Source organism: Heterocephalus glaber, unplaced genomic scaffold (assembly GCF_053883595.1).
Source record: "Heterocephalus glaber isolate CG9 unplaced genomic scaffold, H.glaber_assembly_v1.0 deba00001608, whole genome shotgun sequence".
Classification (NCBI taxonomy): domain Eukaryota; kingdom Metazoa; phylum Chordata; class Mammalia; order Rodentia; family Bathyergidae; genus Heterocephalus; species Heterocephalus glaber.
In genome coordinates, this window is record NW_028258379.1 from 12,310,243 (window position 1) to 12,326,472 (window position 16,230).

General features: G+C 37.9%; 1 long non-coding RNA gene and 1 pseudogene across 1 annotated transcript in view; both read right to left on the bottom strand.

Moving 5' to 3' along the window:
- Window positions 1-4,205: 4,205 nt before the first annotated feature.
- LOC101724593 (serine/arginine-rich splicing factor 6 pseudogene) lies at window positions 4,206-7,042 on the bottom strand (annotated as a pseudogene).
- Window positions 7,043-8,418: 1,376 nt separating this feature from the next.
- The window catches only part of LOC110346325 (uncharacterized), a 29,460-nt gene continuing 21,648 nt past the window's right edge, over window positions 8,419-16,230 (bottom strand). The window contains exon 3 of the long non-coding RNA XR_015445024.1: window positions 8,419-15,398. This is a non-coding gene — a long non-coding RNA (uncharacterized LOC110346325). The remainder of the gene's footprint in view (window positions 15,399-16,230) is intronic.

The following is a 16,230-nucleotide window of genomic DNA, read 5'->3' on the forward strand; positions in this document are numbered from 1 at the left end:
CAGCCATGACCTGTTAGAGAGGACTTCGAACCATTTGTGGATCATTTGTATATGGGCTATTTGCAGCTTTTCTCCAACCCTGAGCAGCAGATGGAGCAAGTTTCACCCACTTTGCAGACAGACCAGGAGGCAAAGCCTCTGATGGGCTAAGAATGTGTCCTGTACAGTGGTGAGAAAGACAGAGCCTTGGGAGGCAGCTTTTGGGACTCTGACAGTGCTCTTCATGATACCCAGTATTTGGAAAAGCAGCATCTGTAGAGGGAATGACCCCTTCCTATGGAGAAGGGACAATCAAGGAGTTTTAAGACATGAAGAGGGCCCCTTGGTATAGAGTGGCTTGCAGAATGGTTTCTTTAGCTCCTGGTGAGCCTGCTCTCCTCACCCTCCTATAGGAGCCAACAGCTCTCTAGAAGATCCTAGACCTCAGCAGTGTTGCTGGATATTTAAAAGATTCATTCTGACAGATAACTGGAATGTGGTGCTTATCTCTCTCGATATTTATAGATATCTGTAGATATCCAGAGGTGGCTGCTTTTCTATCATAAGACCAGATAGGAGTAAAGGAGAATAAAATGCAACCAGCCTTGGATTTGAAGAAGCTATTTAGATCATTCTGCGGTTTTAGGCCTTAAAGCAACCGAATCTTCCACTTTCTCCTATGATAGGCTTTCCAATCCTGGTTGTCTGTTGAAATCAGGGAGAAGGCTGGTTCATAGTAACTCATGAAAACTAATTCTGAAATGTTCAGACATTTTGTGAATCCATAGAACACACTGGCTCTTAATTACATAAATGTATATATTTTAAAAAATGTAATGTGCATTGCTTCCTAATTATTTTACTCACCTATGCTCCTGAGATTGTTTATACTAGTACATAAGCATGATAGAAATACTGTGTAACCTTCCCAGTTCCTGTACTCAGTGATGTCATATTACTAAATTAAAATTGACCAGGGTAGGAATATTTACACCATGGAAATCAGCATATGCTAAATGTAAGGCTTGACTTATCTTGCTGACTGTCTAGACTTAAGGACATTTTGGAAATAATGTCAATATCGCAAGTTAAACTTAAAAGCATGTCTTTTCTGTACTATTACATTGAGAATAGTACACAAAGTTGAGAAAATAGTCTTCCCAGCTTTCAAAACTACAGTCTGATTTGTCAAAGACTTACTCCTTTGTCATTGACAGTCAAAAGTTCTGAAATATTTTCATGTTTTACATTCTCTTCATTAACACAAATAAAATTATCCACCAGTATTCATATCTAGTATAATTACAGCCATATGTTAACTGTAGATACAAGAAAGCATTTAGCAACTAATCTACTAACTGGAATTTACAGTAAAAATCATTATGCTTTATTTGTGTATGTAAATTATTTGCCACAGGTCCTTATATTGTTAAAATTTGTAATAAATTTATGTATCCATGAGGCTAGCAAAGGGCCACCCATGCCATACTCTTATCAAACTCAGGTGGAATCAGATTTATAGGTAGGGTGAAGCCTATGGGGACAGTGGGAGTGGCCAAAATAGTCCCAGTCAGATTAACAAATCACTGCTGCCCTGAAAGAGCAACTAGAAATGTATGACAGAGACTGCTATTAAGCCCATATATTCTTTTATTCTACATTAATAAGCCACATTTCTTAACTGTGCACATGATTAGCTGGAATAAAGTTCCCTCTGCAATTTGTTGAGGACTTTTGAAGAAAGCTGTCTGATAGGAAACCCTAAATGGGAGCATGGTGTGAGAATTCTAGGAAATCTGTGAGTGAAAGAGATGCCTTCTTTATCTCCTTCCTTTCTGCTGGATGTAAAGCAGAAAGAAAAACTGGAATGGTGGCAATTACTTTGGGTCACAGAGGATGGGGAAAAGCAAGGTGTTAAGAATCAGAGTTCCAGTTTCAATCAAGATGGAAGAACATTCTATACTTTGCCTCTCCCACTGAATGCAGTTTGGAAACTGCACTTGAAACAGAATACTTACAATTGATATGTGAGAACTCTGAAGAGTAAATGATAGTCGGCAGATTGGTAAAGACCAGAATTCAAAGTATCCTCAAATCAGTGATATCCCCCCCTCCATTCCCCTCATTGCTCTTTCCCTCCAAGTCTCCCTGCCTGGACTATGCAAGGGACCCCAAAACAGAAAGCGGACATCCAGGCATAGGCACAGCTCTGGGAAAAAGAAAACCATTCAAGGTATCTCAAATGGAGGGAAATAGAGGAGACTGGTTATAAATTAGAAGAGAAAAATGGGTGAGGGGGCCCCTAGTAATTGTACAATGCAATTAGCATCCCTTTTCCTAGAGAAAAAACTAAAATGATTTCATTCAGAGTCCAGAATCTCTGCACAGCTAAGGATGCTAGAGCATCTATTCTGCATTGGGAACCATCACTGTTGCCTTGCACAAATCAAGACTTTGCACTGACAGATACACTGTGTGTGGCAATCTAAGCTGTCACCCCTTTTTCTAGAGCCAGAGAGCTGTACCACCAAGGCTTCTGGCCTATTCACCATTTTTGTGAGAGCCAGGCCTATGAGAATTCTCCACTGCCAGAGTGCAAATACCTCCGTCCCCAGTGGAACCGCACTGCTTCAGCAGAAAGCCAGGAGCCCAGGACCATTGTCACCATTGTTGGATTTACCAGCAAAAACGGATGAGAGGAAAAAACTATCTTTCTTCTTTTTGTCATGTTCTCTGGCCAGACCATTCCCCTTGGCTGAAATGTGTTTTGTAGAATTTAAGCCTATTTGAAACAAAGCAGTGCTCTGAATACCTGGAATGAAGCAAGAACAGAGGCTAAATGACCAGTTTAATATATTTAAATTTTCTATTTTTTGTTGTTTATCAGTTGAGATAGTGGGTTGATTTCTCTTTGTATTTATATTAATGTTTTCAGGCTATATTGCTGGAGGTGCTCTTATACTAAGAAGTTCCCATTTTTCCTAGTTTGCTGAGAGTGATAATGAATTCATGTTGAATTTTGTTAAATAATTTTTCTGCATGTATGAAATGACTTAATAAAAGAGAAAAAGTGTATTGATTTTAGAGTGTTCAAACTAATCTTGGGTTCAAATCTACTTGTGCATGGCAGATTATCATATATTGATGGATTTATATGTTAAGAATTTTTGAATCAATGTGCATGAGCATTAGTTTGAAACTTTCCTTTCTTGTAACATCTATGTCAATTTGGGAAATGTTTCTATTTTTTGAAAGTATTTTGGGGGGGCAGGATTGGCATTTTTTCTTTAAAGTTTTGATACAAACCACTAGCGAATCCATCTGGGTCTGGAGTTTTCTTTGTAGAAATGTCTGTAGTTACTAATTCAGCTTCTTTCACAGATTTTGTGTTTTTTCTTACATCTTTGTAAACTTGTACTATTGGCATAAAATTGTTTCTAACATTTATCTTTCAATGTATAGCATTTGTAGTTACCTCATTCTGGATATTGGGGATTTGTGTTTTTAGTAGTGTTAGTGTTTTTGTTTTATTAATTTTTCAAAAACAACTTTTGACAAGTAAAATTTGTATTTGAGAGGCTACTTTGGGGCTGTTCCACATGTACTTGAGAGGATATTCTAACATTTTTTGGAGCTGCATTTAGTAAATGTTAGGCTGAATTTGTTGATAGTGTTCAGATCAGTATCTTACTGAGGATTTTTGCAACTACGTTATTAGGGAAATTGGTCCATAGCTCTTTTTTGGTTGGGTCTTTCTCTGGTTTTGGTATCAGGATAATACTTGCTCCCAGGAATGATTTTGGAAGTGTTGCTTCCCTTTCAGTGTCACTGAAGAGTTTGAAGATTGCCTTTTTTGGTACCAGGGATCAAACTCAGGACCTTGCGCTTGCGATGCAAGTGGCTTTTTTTGGTTGTTTCTGATACAGGGTCTTGGTATGTAGGTTCAGGCTGGCCTCTTAACTCACAATGATCCTCCTGCTTCCAGGCTCCCAAGTGCTGGGATTAAGGGTGTTGTCACCACACCTGACTTATATTCTGATTTTTTAAGAATCATCTTGATCTACCATTAAAAGAGGAGTACTAAGATTTCCAGCTGTGATCATGGATCCATCACTTTTTAAGTTCTGTCAAATTTGTTTCCTCTATTTTAAAACTATTATGATGTACATGATAATTTAGGATTATTACATCTTAATGAACTCTTAGTGAAATATCTTTATCTCTGGTCATCCTCCTTGTGATTTTTCTCCTCTCTACTTAGTACCAAGGTTTAAGACCATTGGTTTTCCTTATACTTGAGAGGGGCAGCATGGCTCGCTCTCAAGCTAATGTGTGGTTTTTTGTTGTTGTTATTGTTTGGCATTCTGGCTCTAGGTGGCTCTTTCTCTGGGGTGGGGGAAGAATTCAGCTGTAGATAAGTTATGAATGAGATTCTTAAACATTATATAAGTAGAGGTAACCTTTTGAATCTTTTCTAAATATCAAGCACAATCTCAAATGTTTTCTTTTTGGTAGCAAACTTTTATTTAAATCTTACATAACTCAAGCTTTATAAAAAGCTAACATAATTGAAAATTGGGTTCTCCCTCTAGAGCCTTAAGTAGCCAAAGCTTCAAACAGTTAATTTAAAAATAAGCAAACAAAAAACCCCTGCAGCAGATCCTGCTGAAATACTTTAAAACAAAAAATCTAAATGAGCTTAATCTTTATAAAAGTTATTTTAGCTCAAAAGCTATAAAATCAAAGTTATCTTAATTCTACAAAGAAGGGAGAGGGTCTTTAACTTCATGCCACCATTTTAGAACCTCATCTTTGTAATCAAATTTGGCCACAAATCAAACTTCCGTGTGCCCCTGTTCTCAGGAGATCCTCTTGCAGAAGAGGCCAAGTACAAACATGGCAGAGTAACTGCATACACAAGTAACAAAGCGTTCCATGACAGTGTGCAAAGAACAGAGTTCTGGATTAATCTCAGGAACTTGATCTGGACCTTGACCTTGAGCGACATCTAGAACGGGATCGCCAAGCTTTCTGGTGGAGGGGACACCGACTGAGCCTTTGAGGGTGGTACAGGTACAGGTGAATGGGAATGAGACTGGCTCCTTGATCTAGATTTTGACTTTATATCGCCTTTTCCATTTTCTTTGGGGGACCGAGACGGAGATCGATTCCGAGACCTGGTTCGGGATTTCTCGTTCTCATCCTCATCCTTAGATCTGCTTCGAGAGTGTGAATGGGAGCCCCGATCAGACTTGGGCATAGATTTGCTCTTTGATCTAAATTTCCTGCCTTCTGATCGAGAAGGTGATCGGATCGACCTGGATTGGAACCCTGGATAGGGAGCGACTTTGAGATCTACTGCAGCTGCTCCTGCGACTCCTACTCCGTGACCTTCGTCTAGACCATGATCTAGATTGCTCCCAGAATATGACCGCCTGTGGCTTGCTCGGGGCTTACCTTCAATAAGCCTAATATTTCTGCCATTTATTTCTATATCATCCAGTTTATCCAAAGCACGCTTCATGTCAGAGTAGGAAATTCAATCACACCCTCCTTTGTGCGCTCTTTGTGAGCATCTGCATAGGTGACTTCACCTGCTTGCCGCATGAAATCCTTTAAATCTTGCCAACTGCCACGACTAGAAAGATTTTCTGCAAGAAGTCTGTATTCTGTACCTACAGATGGTCCGTATTTGTCTCTGCCAGAGGTTCTCCGACTGCGGTATCCACGTAGCTGTAGCCGTTCGATCACGCGCTCACCGTGGAGCTCCACGAAGCCGTACCCATATTTTAGGTCTACTTCGACTGGTGGCTGCAGCCGCTGAAAAAGCCCTAGATGTCCTTTTCCCAGACATTGTAGCTCAGGCGTCCTATGTAGACGCGCGGCATATCCGTGGCGAACGGAGTCCCCAAAGCTGGTCCTCCGACTGCAGGCCAAAGACAAGGAGCCGCGGTGCGGGAGCGAATGCGGGTGCAGGGACGGTGAGAGCCCGGACACGCGCCTCACACTGCAGCGGTGGTCGAGTCCAGGCACGCAATGGTGAACGCGCGCGCTAGGGCTACAATCTCAAATATTTTGCATATACTAACATTTAATGCCTGGAACAGGCCTTTGAGGAGGTCATCGTTATTCTTTTATGGATGAGAAGCTGAGACTCAGAAGTTCAGTGATGTCAGAGCTAATAGAGGACAGAGGCAGAAGTGAGCCTAGCTCTGAGCCACCGTGGGTACATGGCAACTTGGCGAGTTCAAGTCAACTACTATACTCTGAATCGAAATGCACATCTGGCCATGACACTTCATGCCCCAGATCCTTGGAGTATCTCATCATGGGTCTTAGTGTGAAGATCTAAATTCTGTACCTGTCCTATAAACCAAGATCTGGCTCTCGTTCACCTCATTTTGAATTACTTTCTTCCTTGGCTTTGATTCATCATCTTTTAAAGTCTCAAATACTGCCTTCTCCAGGAAGCCCTCCCCACTGCTCTACCCTCGGCAGCTGGTCTAGCCCTGCACACTCACACACCTGGAACTCTTCCTGGACGTGGATTTTCTTCTCTAGACCTCAAACTCATTAAGACCAGGGATGATCACAGTCTTATTCACAGGTGTGCCCCATCACCAACCAAAGAGACTGGCACAACAGCCCAATGATACATGTATTTTAACTATTTGAGTCCCCAGAAGCAAAACTGGCATTTGAGATCTTTTCATCTTTCTAGGCCCCTGATTCTGGTCGTATTGCACCAAACACTTCAGAAACTTTCTAGGACTTAATTCACCATCTAAAAATGAGGTTAGCATTCTCCTGGGGTTATTTCTGGGACTTTCTTAATTAGAAAAACATTTCTTCAGGAATTTCTGACCTCGTAGATTCAGTATTATCTAGAATCCAAACATGCAAAGTCACATATTTATGAGGAAGAAAAAGTGGCCAAAGCTGCTAAACAACCCTCACTTTCAGATTCCACGTAAAATTATTATTTTTTGGTACCAGGGATCGAACTCAGGACCTTGTGCTTGCAAAGCATGCGGCAGAACCACTGAGCTAAATTACCCACCTGTAAAATTATTTTAACCCATTGGCAGAGGAATATCACTTAATAAAAGACCGATTTACAGTATAAATAAAAGTCAGCCAATCTCCTATGCCCCAGAGTATTATCTTGCCTAAAATTGTACTAGTAACATTGGATTATTTTAGATAATATCAATTGACTAAAAATGAAACTATCATCTGGGGTTGGGGGCACAGTGCTGAAAGAGAACATGAGGATCCACTTTTAATGTTCATTGGTTTGTTTTACTTTTGCGTGAACTAGTAAATCATCTATTGACTAGACAATAGGTTCTATGAGGACAAAAAGAGAAGCGGAACCATTGCCAGGATGCTCCTTGTTGGGAATAGGATGGAGACATGAAAATACCGGGTGAATAAGAAATAGCACAGGACAACAGGTGTGGAGGAAAATGGGTCCTATGTAGGCAGGAAGGAAAGCATGCAGAAATTGCAACCTAGGGCTGGGCATGTGGTTCAATTGTAGAGCACTTGGCTAGCATGCCTGATACTGTGGGTTCAGTCTCCAGTACAGGAAAAAATAAATTGCAGTCTATTTACAGCATCTCTGGGGACTGATTTATCTTTTTCGTTCAGCCTTGCTTATTGACCTAATCCTCATATACCTCTATCCTACCTTTATTCTTTCGTTATAATTGATTTTTAAAAAAAATTTACTGAAGTAGAATTCACATACAATAAAGCAGTTTTAAAGTGTGCAACTATATATCTGTAAAATTACCTCCACAATTGAGATAATAAACACATCTTCCATCCCAAAGAGTTTCTCCGATCTCATGTAAACCCTGCATCTCCTCTCCCCGTAAACTAATTTTTGCATTAATGAAATTGTATGATATGTATTCCTTTCACTTGACACATTGAGATTTATTCATGTTATGTGTATTACTAATTATGTAAAATGTAAAAAAAATACTGAGTATTCCATTATATGGATATTCTTTAATTTGTTCATTTACTGATGAACATTTGAATTCACTTGGGTTTCCAGTTTGGGGCTGTTACAAGAAAGCTGCTGTAAATGTTTATGTATAAATCTAAGTGGACATATGCGTTTATTTCTCTTGGGTAAATATCAGTGAATAAAATGGCTGGGTTATATATACTGTAGATTATCTTTTTCAGAAACTGAAAATTTTTAAAATTTTTATTTATTGGTACATGTTTGTAGTACATAATGATTGTTACACCCAGCGAGAAAGAACCAACCAGAGACCGATATTAAATCCACACAGGAGTTTATTACCAGTCGGGACCCGAGCCGAGCACGGGACTCAAGCACCAACTGGGGGGAGACAAACATGTTTCATACACCTTTGAGGTCAACAGTTTCTAGGCCCCCCTATGGGATAGAACTAGCAAAGCAAGCAAAAGGTACAGAAGTGGAACGTCCTGCCCTTAGAACATTTGTAAAATAGTTGATTGTTGTTTCTAAAAGACTTTCTAAGGGGAGGAGGTGTCTAAGCTTCCTCCTTCTAAGTTCATCTAAAGGGCAGGCAGGTGGGTCGTTCAGCAGCAACATGGAGTCTGTTTTGCAAACTAGGGTCCTTCAATGATTACTTTCATCATGGGGAGTTAGTACATGCCATTTCTTAATTTTTTAACTCCCTCCCTTGGACCCCTTGTCCTATATATGCATGGTGTATATATATTTTTACACACATTTGTAGTACATAATGATCACATTCCTCATAAAGACTTGGTGCATGTACATAGCACTTCACAATCTCCCCCACAAACTATTTTTCAAAATGATTTACCGTCTTGGATTCTTGCTAGTGTATGAGAGCTCCACTTTCTCTACATCCTTACCAACATTTGGTAAGGCCACACCTCTTTTGTCATTCTAAAAAAACCCAAAAAAGTGCAGTGGCATCTCCTCAGCTTTAATTTACATTTCCCTAACGACTGAGGATTTTGACTATCTTTTCACATGCTTGTCTTCCATGTACCTTCAGTAAAATGCTAAAATGTCTACTGTCCTGACTTACTTCATTTTGGGTACAAATGTTAAGGTAGAACAACTTGGCTCCTTGCTTGTACCACCACCATCTGTCCAGCTCAATCACAAGACAAAGATTGATAAGTGACTTGTTTTGCTAATAAGCAGCTGCCATCAGTGAGCTTACTGGATACACCAGACCAACAGATAATGCATAAAAGGGAGAGACACCTCAGATTTCAGTGTGGCACATTTGGTTACAGGATTTCCCCAGGTCATTACCAGGTGAAGAATGCCTGCCTGTCTCCAGACTGCTCCTTGCTGTTGATGCGGCCCACTTTAATCTATTCCCCAGGTCCTTAACCCAATATCTTACCACCTACAGTGACTCTTCACATTTGTATTGCCTTTCACATCTTATGGCCTTTTTACTCTTTCAGCTTCTCTAACCTATATGTAACTATGAGAGTTGTGTTGTGTGATTTAAGTTTTATATGGGAGAAAGAATTTGTGATTGCCGTGGTCAAAACTCCAACTGTAATGAGGACTACTCAGTGAAGTAAAGGCAACGAAACTGATGTAGTGTGTTAATAAATTCTGACATAGTGGTAAAACACAAACATCAGTCTGTTAATGGCACAATGTATCACAAGACAATATCACATTGTCTTGATTACCATGGCCTAATAATAAGTAAATCTTGAAATCAGGTAGTAGAGTTAGCCTTCCAATTTTGTCTCTAAAGTTGTTTTGGCTATTCTAGGTCCTTTGCATTTCCATATGAAATTTACAAGTCAACTTGTAAATTTCTACAAGAAAATCCCCCCACGCCAAAAAAAACAAACTTGCTGGTGGTTTGGGAAGGGATTGCATTGAATCTATAGAACAATTTAGGGAGATCTAACAATTTTTAGTCTTTTGACCCATGAAAAAAGCATATATCTATTTAGGTCTAAATTTTCTTAAGCTTATAACTTTCAATATGTGTATTTAACACGTTCTTGCAGGCTTGAATCACCAGTGGCACATGCATAACTGTCCCATTGGCCAGCATCTGTATATGCCCTGTCATGAATGTGTTAAACATTGTTATGTTTATTCCTAGGTATTTCATATGTTCAACACTATTATGATAGTTTTGTAAAATGCAAATTTTTTGCTTGTTCATTGCTAGTAAATAGTATTACTGATTTTTAATATTAATCTTATATACAATCTTACTAGATTCACGTGTCAATACTAAGAGCTCTTTCATAGATTCCAGATTTCCTACAAATATCTACAAATAAAGACAACTTTACTTCTTTTTCCAATTTGGATTTCTTACTCTTATTCGCACTGACTAGAACCTCCAGTACAATGCTTAGTAGAAGAAATGAGATCAGGCATCCTTGCCTTGTTCCAGACCTTTGGGGAAAAGATTCAATTTTCCACCACTAAGTATGATAGTAGTAGGGCTTTCTAGGTGAGCTTGATTTAGCTGAGAAAGCTCCTTTCTATCCTGACTGCTGAAAGCTTATTAGGAATGAATATTAATTTTGTATCTATTAAAATTTTGTAAGCAAAGTTTTAAAAAGTTTGTTAATAGGAAAAATTGTCTTGATTGATTTTCCAGTGTTTAACCAACTTTACATTTATGGGACGAATAATCCCTCTTGGTCATGATGTATTAAACATTTTAAATATTGAATTCAATTTAAATATTGAATATTGTTTAGAATATTTGTATATTAGGCATATTGGTAGATTAGGTATGTAGTTCTTTATAATCTGTTTAGTTCTTCAATTTTCTGGAAAACTTTATATAGTATTGATATTACCTCTTAAATTTTATTTTGTTTTGTTTTTTGGTACTGGGAATCAAAACTCAGGACCTGGCACTTGTGAGGCAGGTGTGGTGCCACTGAGCTAAATCCCTGGCCCTCCTTCCTTAAATATTTAGTAGAACTCACTAGTGAAGTCATCTTGGGTCTGGAGTTTTCTATGCAGGCAGGTTTTTAACTAGAATCAAGTTCCCCCATAGAACTATTTCTTGAGACACTGTCAAATCATCATAAAGATGTTCATAATATTTCCTTAATATCTGCATAATGTGCAATGATGTAGCCAAACTCATTTTTGAGAGGTAATTTTTGCTTTATTTTTCCCAGTATGGCTAGAGGTTTACCAATTTTATTGATCTTTCTCCACTGTCTGTTTTTTTCATTGATTTTGCCTTAATCTTTTATTATTTCAATTCTTCTGTTTACATTGGGTTTAATTTGCTTTTTAAACTCATGCATTTAAAGTCTTGCTTTTTAAATCAGTCTGATAATCTCTGCTTTGAATCAAAGTAACATACTTATTAGGGTCACTTAAAGTTGTCTCACAGTTCCTTTTTCTTTTATTGAAGTTGGATCAATATTGGTATGATCCCTTTATTCTAAACTCTGGGATTCAAAGCAATAAAATTTCCCTAAATACAGTACATTTTGTAGTATTCCCTATATTTTTGATTGTGTTTTCATTTTTGGTTCAGTTCAAAATACTTTCCAATTTCCCTTCTGAGTTCTTCTGACTCATGGATTATTTAAGATGTTTATCATTCAATTTTAAAATAATGGGAGATTTTCCAGAGATCTAATTTAATTTGTTGTGGTTAGAGATATTTTATATAATTTGAATCATTTTCAATTTAATGAGACTTGTTTTATGATCTGGATAATGGCAGATCATAACAAAGTATGAATCCTGCTCTTGTTGAATGGAATGTCCGTCCATCAGGTCAAGTTGATTATTGGTATTTCTCAAGTCTTTTCTTGACTCATTTTCTCTCTATTTCTATTGGTTATTGAGAGAGAAACATTAAACCCAGACTATAGGTATGGATTTATCTTTGCAGTTCTGCCAGCTTTCAATTTCATGCATTTTGAGACTTATTAGATGTATAAACTTTTATTGTTGCTATGTCCTTTGGTAAACTTCAGTATGAGCCTCCTCTGCCACTGGCAACATGTTTTGCTCTGCACATTACTGATACTCATCTACTCCAGGTTTCTTTCAGTTAGGATAGCACACTATATCTTTTATCCATCCTTTAACTTTTAAACTACTGGTGTGTCTTTTTTTAAATCTGACCTTTATTACCTATTAAGAAAATTTTCAGTCATATTGGAGGACCACATAGGCGCCATCATACAACAAAATACATATTATCTTTAGCTATGGCTAAAAATCCGTGAAATAATTTTTCTTTTTGTTTTTTTTCCCCCTCATTAAGTTTATTGGTACATTTTAAGCATAAAATACAGTTACATTCATCATTGGGATCTTGTACCATTACATGAGTATCTTGGTTATTATTTTTCCCCATTCCCCTGCCCTCCCTTCACCCCCCTCCACCCCCTTCCCTATTTGCAAAGACTTTGTTTCCATTTTTTTCCTTCTCTCATTTTTTCTTTTCCCTACCCCTCCCACTTCCCCTACCTTTAGACCTTTTCTTATCATACAATATCAATTATACATTTTTAAAATTGCAATATCAAGATCTAGGAGACATTACCACAGATTTTACAGAATTTAAAAGGATATAGAAAGCATATTACAAAAATCTTTTTTGAACTAAATTTGACAACTTCTAAGGAGTACCTTGGAAGACAAATTAATGAAACTGACTCTGGAAGAAATATAAAATTTGAATAGCACCTATTAAAGAAAGAATATTCCTAGCTTGAAAACCTATCTATATGACAATAGCAGGCTCATATACATTTTAACTGATAAATTATATCAAACAAGCAGAAAAAAAGAACACTTCTCCCCTTATTTTAGGAACTCAACATTGTGCTAATACTAAAACTGGATAAAAGTATGAACATAGAAATTTGTTTAACAAAACAATTAGAAGTCAGATCTGGCAGTAGAAAGTGGTTTTGTTATAGGGATGGCAGTGTTGGTTCAGCATTGGAAGATCCACCCCCAAAAGTCATCATTTTAACAGAGAAAAGGAAAAAGCCATATGATCCTGCCACTAGTTGGAGAAAAAGTATTGGACTAAATTCTACAGCTGTTCATGGTAAAAGCTATCAGGAGACTAGAAGTAGAACAGAAACTTCTCAACAGATTAAAGACATGTACTCCATACTTCCAGTGAGAACACCTTATATGAATGGAGAAGATACAATGCTTTCTCCTTAAGGTGGGGAACAAGGGAAGATATGCTTACTCTTTATCTGTCCATTAAACTTTGAAACCTAGGCCCAACCAAAATAGTCTGGCAATAAAATGACACAATTAGGATAGGATTGGCATGGCAGAAGCAAAATCTTTATATGTAGATGAAAGGATCATCTTACAAAGAAAATACTAAGAAATCTCTAGGAGCCCCTAGAACTTGTATTTGAATTTAGCAGGATTAGAAAACACAAGGTATATATAAAAATTCAGGTCTGTGTATACTTGCTATAAATGAATTGGATATAGAAATTTAAAAGTTATGTAGGAGTACAAAGGACCTAGAAAAGTTAAAAAAAAAAGTGTTGGAAGACATTTATTACCTAATTTTAAGACCTATATATGGGTCCACTGAGTTTTGAAAGATTATTTAACATTAACATTTTATAGAATATAAACTCAATTCAAGAGCCGAGGAAGAGAGAGTGTTTTCAGCAAATGGCACTAGAACACCTGCTATCCGTATATAAAAAATTAACCTCAACCCTTTATTTCCATACATGAAAATAACTTGAAGGGATCTATGAACCTAAATAAGAAAGCCTAAAAGTATAAAACTTTAAGAAGAACTTATAAGGGAAAATGTTTATGGATTTAGGGTAGGCAAGAACAACCTTGGATACAAAAAACATGTGTAAAAGAAAAAAACTGATGAGGTTCCATCAAAATTTAGAACTTTAAATGACATCATTAAGAAAATGAAAAGTAGTCCTTAAACAGACCATATTTACAATGCATATAACCTATGACCAGAATATATAAAGAACTCTTACAGCTCATTAATAGACAACCCAATTAAAAAGTAGACATAAGATGATAAATAGCCAGTGCAGCACAAGGAAAGGTGTGCAACTCTAGAATCAGAAATACACTACACTAATCAGTACAATAACAAGATTGAATTATACACTCATTAGGGAGATGAAGTCAAAAGTTTTAAAAGCCTTGTCATGACTTTCTTTTTGTTGGATTCTCCCCCTTTGTGTTTAATTTGTCACGCCCAATGGATTCATTCTGCTGAGTTCCCTGGGGTTGTGAGCCTCATTGTCTTTTTCCTAGGATATTATCTAAAATTTTTTTGGAGTGCCGGTTTGGAATTCATGAAGTTCCTGAGGTGCTCTTTATCATGAAAGTATCTTATTTCTCCATCCATTTTGAAAGATAGTTTTGCAGGGTACAACAATCTGGGTTGGAGGCTGTTTTCTTTTAGGGCTTGGAATATGTCTCTCCAAGCTCTTCTTGCCTTGATGGTGTGTGTTGAGAAGTCTACTGTGATTCTGATGGGCTTTCCTTTGTATGTGATTTGTTTCTTTTCTCTCACTGCTTTGTAGAATTTTATTCTTCTGTTGAGTTTCTGGAATCTTAATTATATGCCTATGTGTAGATTTTTTTTGATCAAGGCTATTTGGAGTCCTATATGCCTCACTTATCTGTATGTCAAGTTCTTTTCCCCTGCTTGGGAAGTTTTCTGGCATCACTTCTGTGAACAGTTTTTTTGTGTCATCTGCACTATCTCCTGTTTCTTCATTGACTGCAATCAGTCTGTTATTCTTCTTTGCATTGTCTAGCAGCTGCTGGATTGACTTCTCATGTTTCCTTATCATTTTGAAGCAATTTTTCTTTTCCTGGTCATTAATTGCAATCTTATCTTCTATATCTGAAATTCTGTCCTCACATTGGCTCATTCTGCTGTGTAGACTTTCGATGGAGTTTTTAATCTCCTGGAAATCTGTTTTCATCTGTTTTATGGATTTCATTTGTTTTCTATGTTGAGATTCCATCATGTTCCTCAGATTCTCTATTTTTTTTAATCTGTGTTGTCTCTAGATTAATCATGTCTTGCACCATGAGCACAATCTTTGCTGTTATCTGAGTAATTATTTCTGATTTCATTTTTCCCAGATCCAATTTTTTTTTTTCCCAGTTCAGAGAGTCCAGGCGGTTGAGTATCAGATTGTTCCATCTCATTTCCCTTTGGGGTTGCTGTAGATGATCTGGAAGTCTGTTTTTGAGGTTTGTTTACATGTCTCTTCATTTCCACGGGGGTGAGGGTGCTTCTGGCACCCGTGCAGCTCACCTCTTCTGCCCTAGGAGCTTCCTTCTGGGTGCTGGGACCCGCTCAGCTTCTCCGCCCTAGGAGCATGGGGTGGCACCTGGGGAGCTTCCTTCCAGATGCTCCTACTGCTGTCTTTTAAAGTGAATTTTTTTAAAAAAGCAAGAAATAAATGTTAAAAACAATCTGACAATCTCTGCCTGACTCCAAATTATATTACTAGGTCACCTAAAGTTGTTTCACAGCTCTTTTTTGTTTCATTTGATAGTTTTTATTGTTCACTTTCAAGGTCACTAATCTTTTATCAAACCTCCAATCTGCCACTAATTTCATCTAATTATTTGTTCCATGTGCTTACCTTTGAGTGTGTATGCTGCTGGAGATTGGACCTGGGGCCTTGTGCAGGCCAGACAAGTGCTTACCACTGAACTACACCCCTCAGCCTATACCTTTGGGAACATATAATATTTAATGTCTTTGTTCACTAATTCTAACAGCTAGGTCAATTCTGAGTCAGTTTTGATTCTCGTTATGAGTCCTATTTTCCTGCTTCTTTGGATGCCTAGTAATTTTTGTATGAATGTTGGATGTAGGATATTCTAAGTCACCCATCCAATGCCCCATCAATTCTGAGGTTGTCACTTTTCCATCTAAATGCTTTACAATGGTTCTTTCACTGGCCTTGGGTTGTTTCCTCACCTAAATGTGATGATCAGTACATTGCTGAATTCTCACATCAGACCCTCTGCTAGCCTCCAGGGTTCTCTCTCTGTAGCATTCTCCTTTCTGGTACACACTACCCTGCTGGCTCTAGGTGCCTTGGTTTGTATCAGGCTCTTGGCTCAATCTCTTCACATCGGGAGACTTACTTTTTGGTTTGGTTCCCGCTCCCTGCATCGCAGCTTAGGAACTGTCTCAGGAAAGTAAGTTGGGGAAGTTTTAGAGCTCACAGTCCCTTGGGATCACT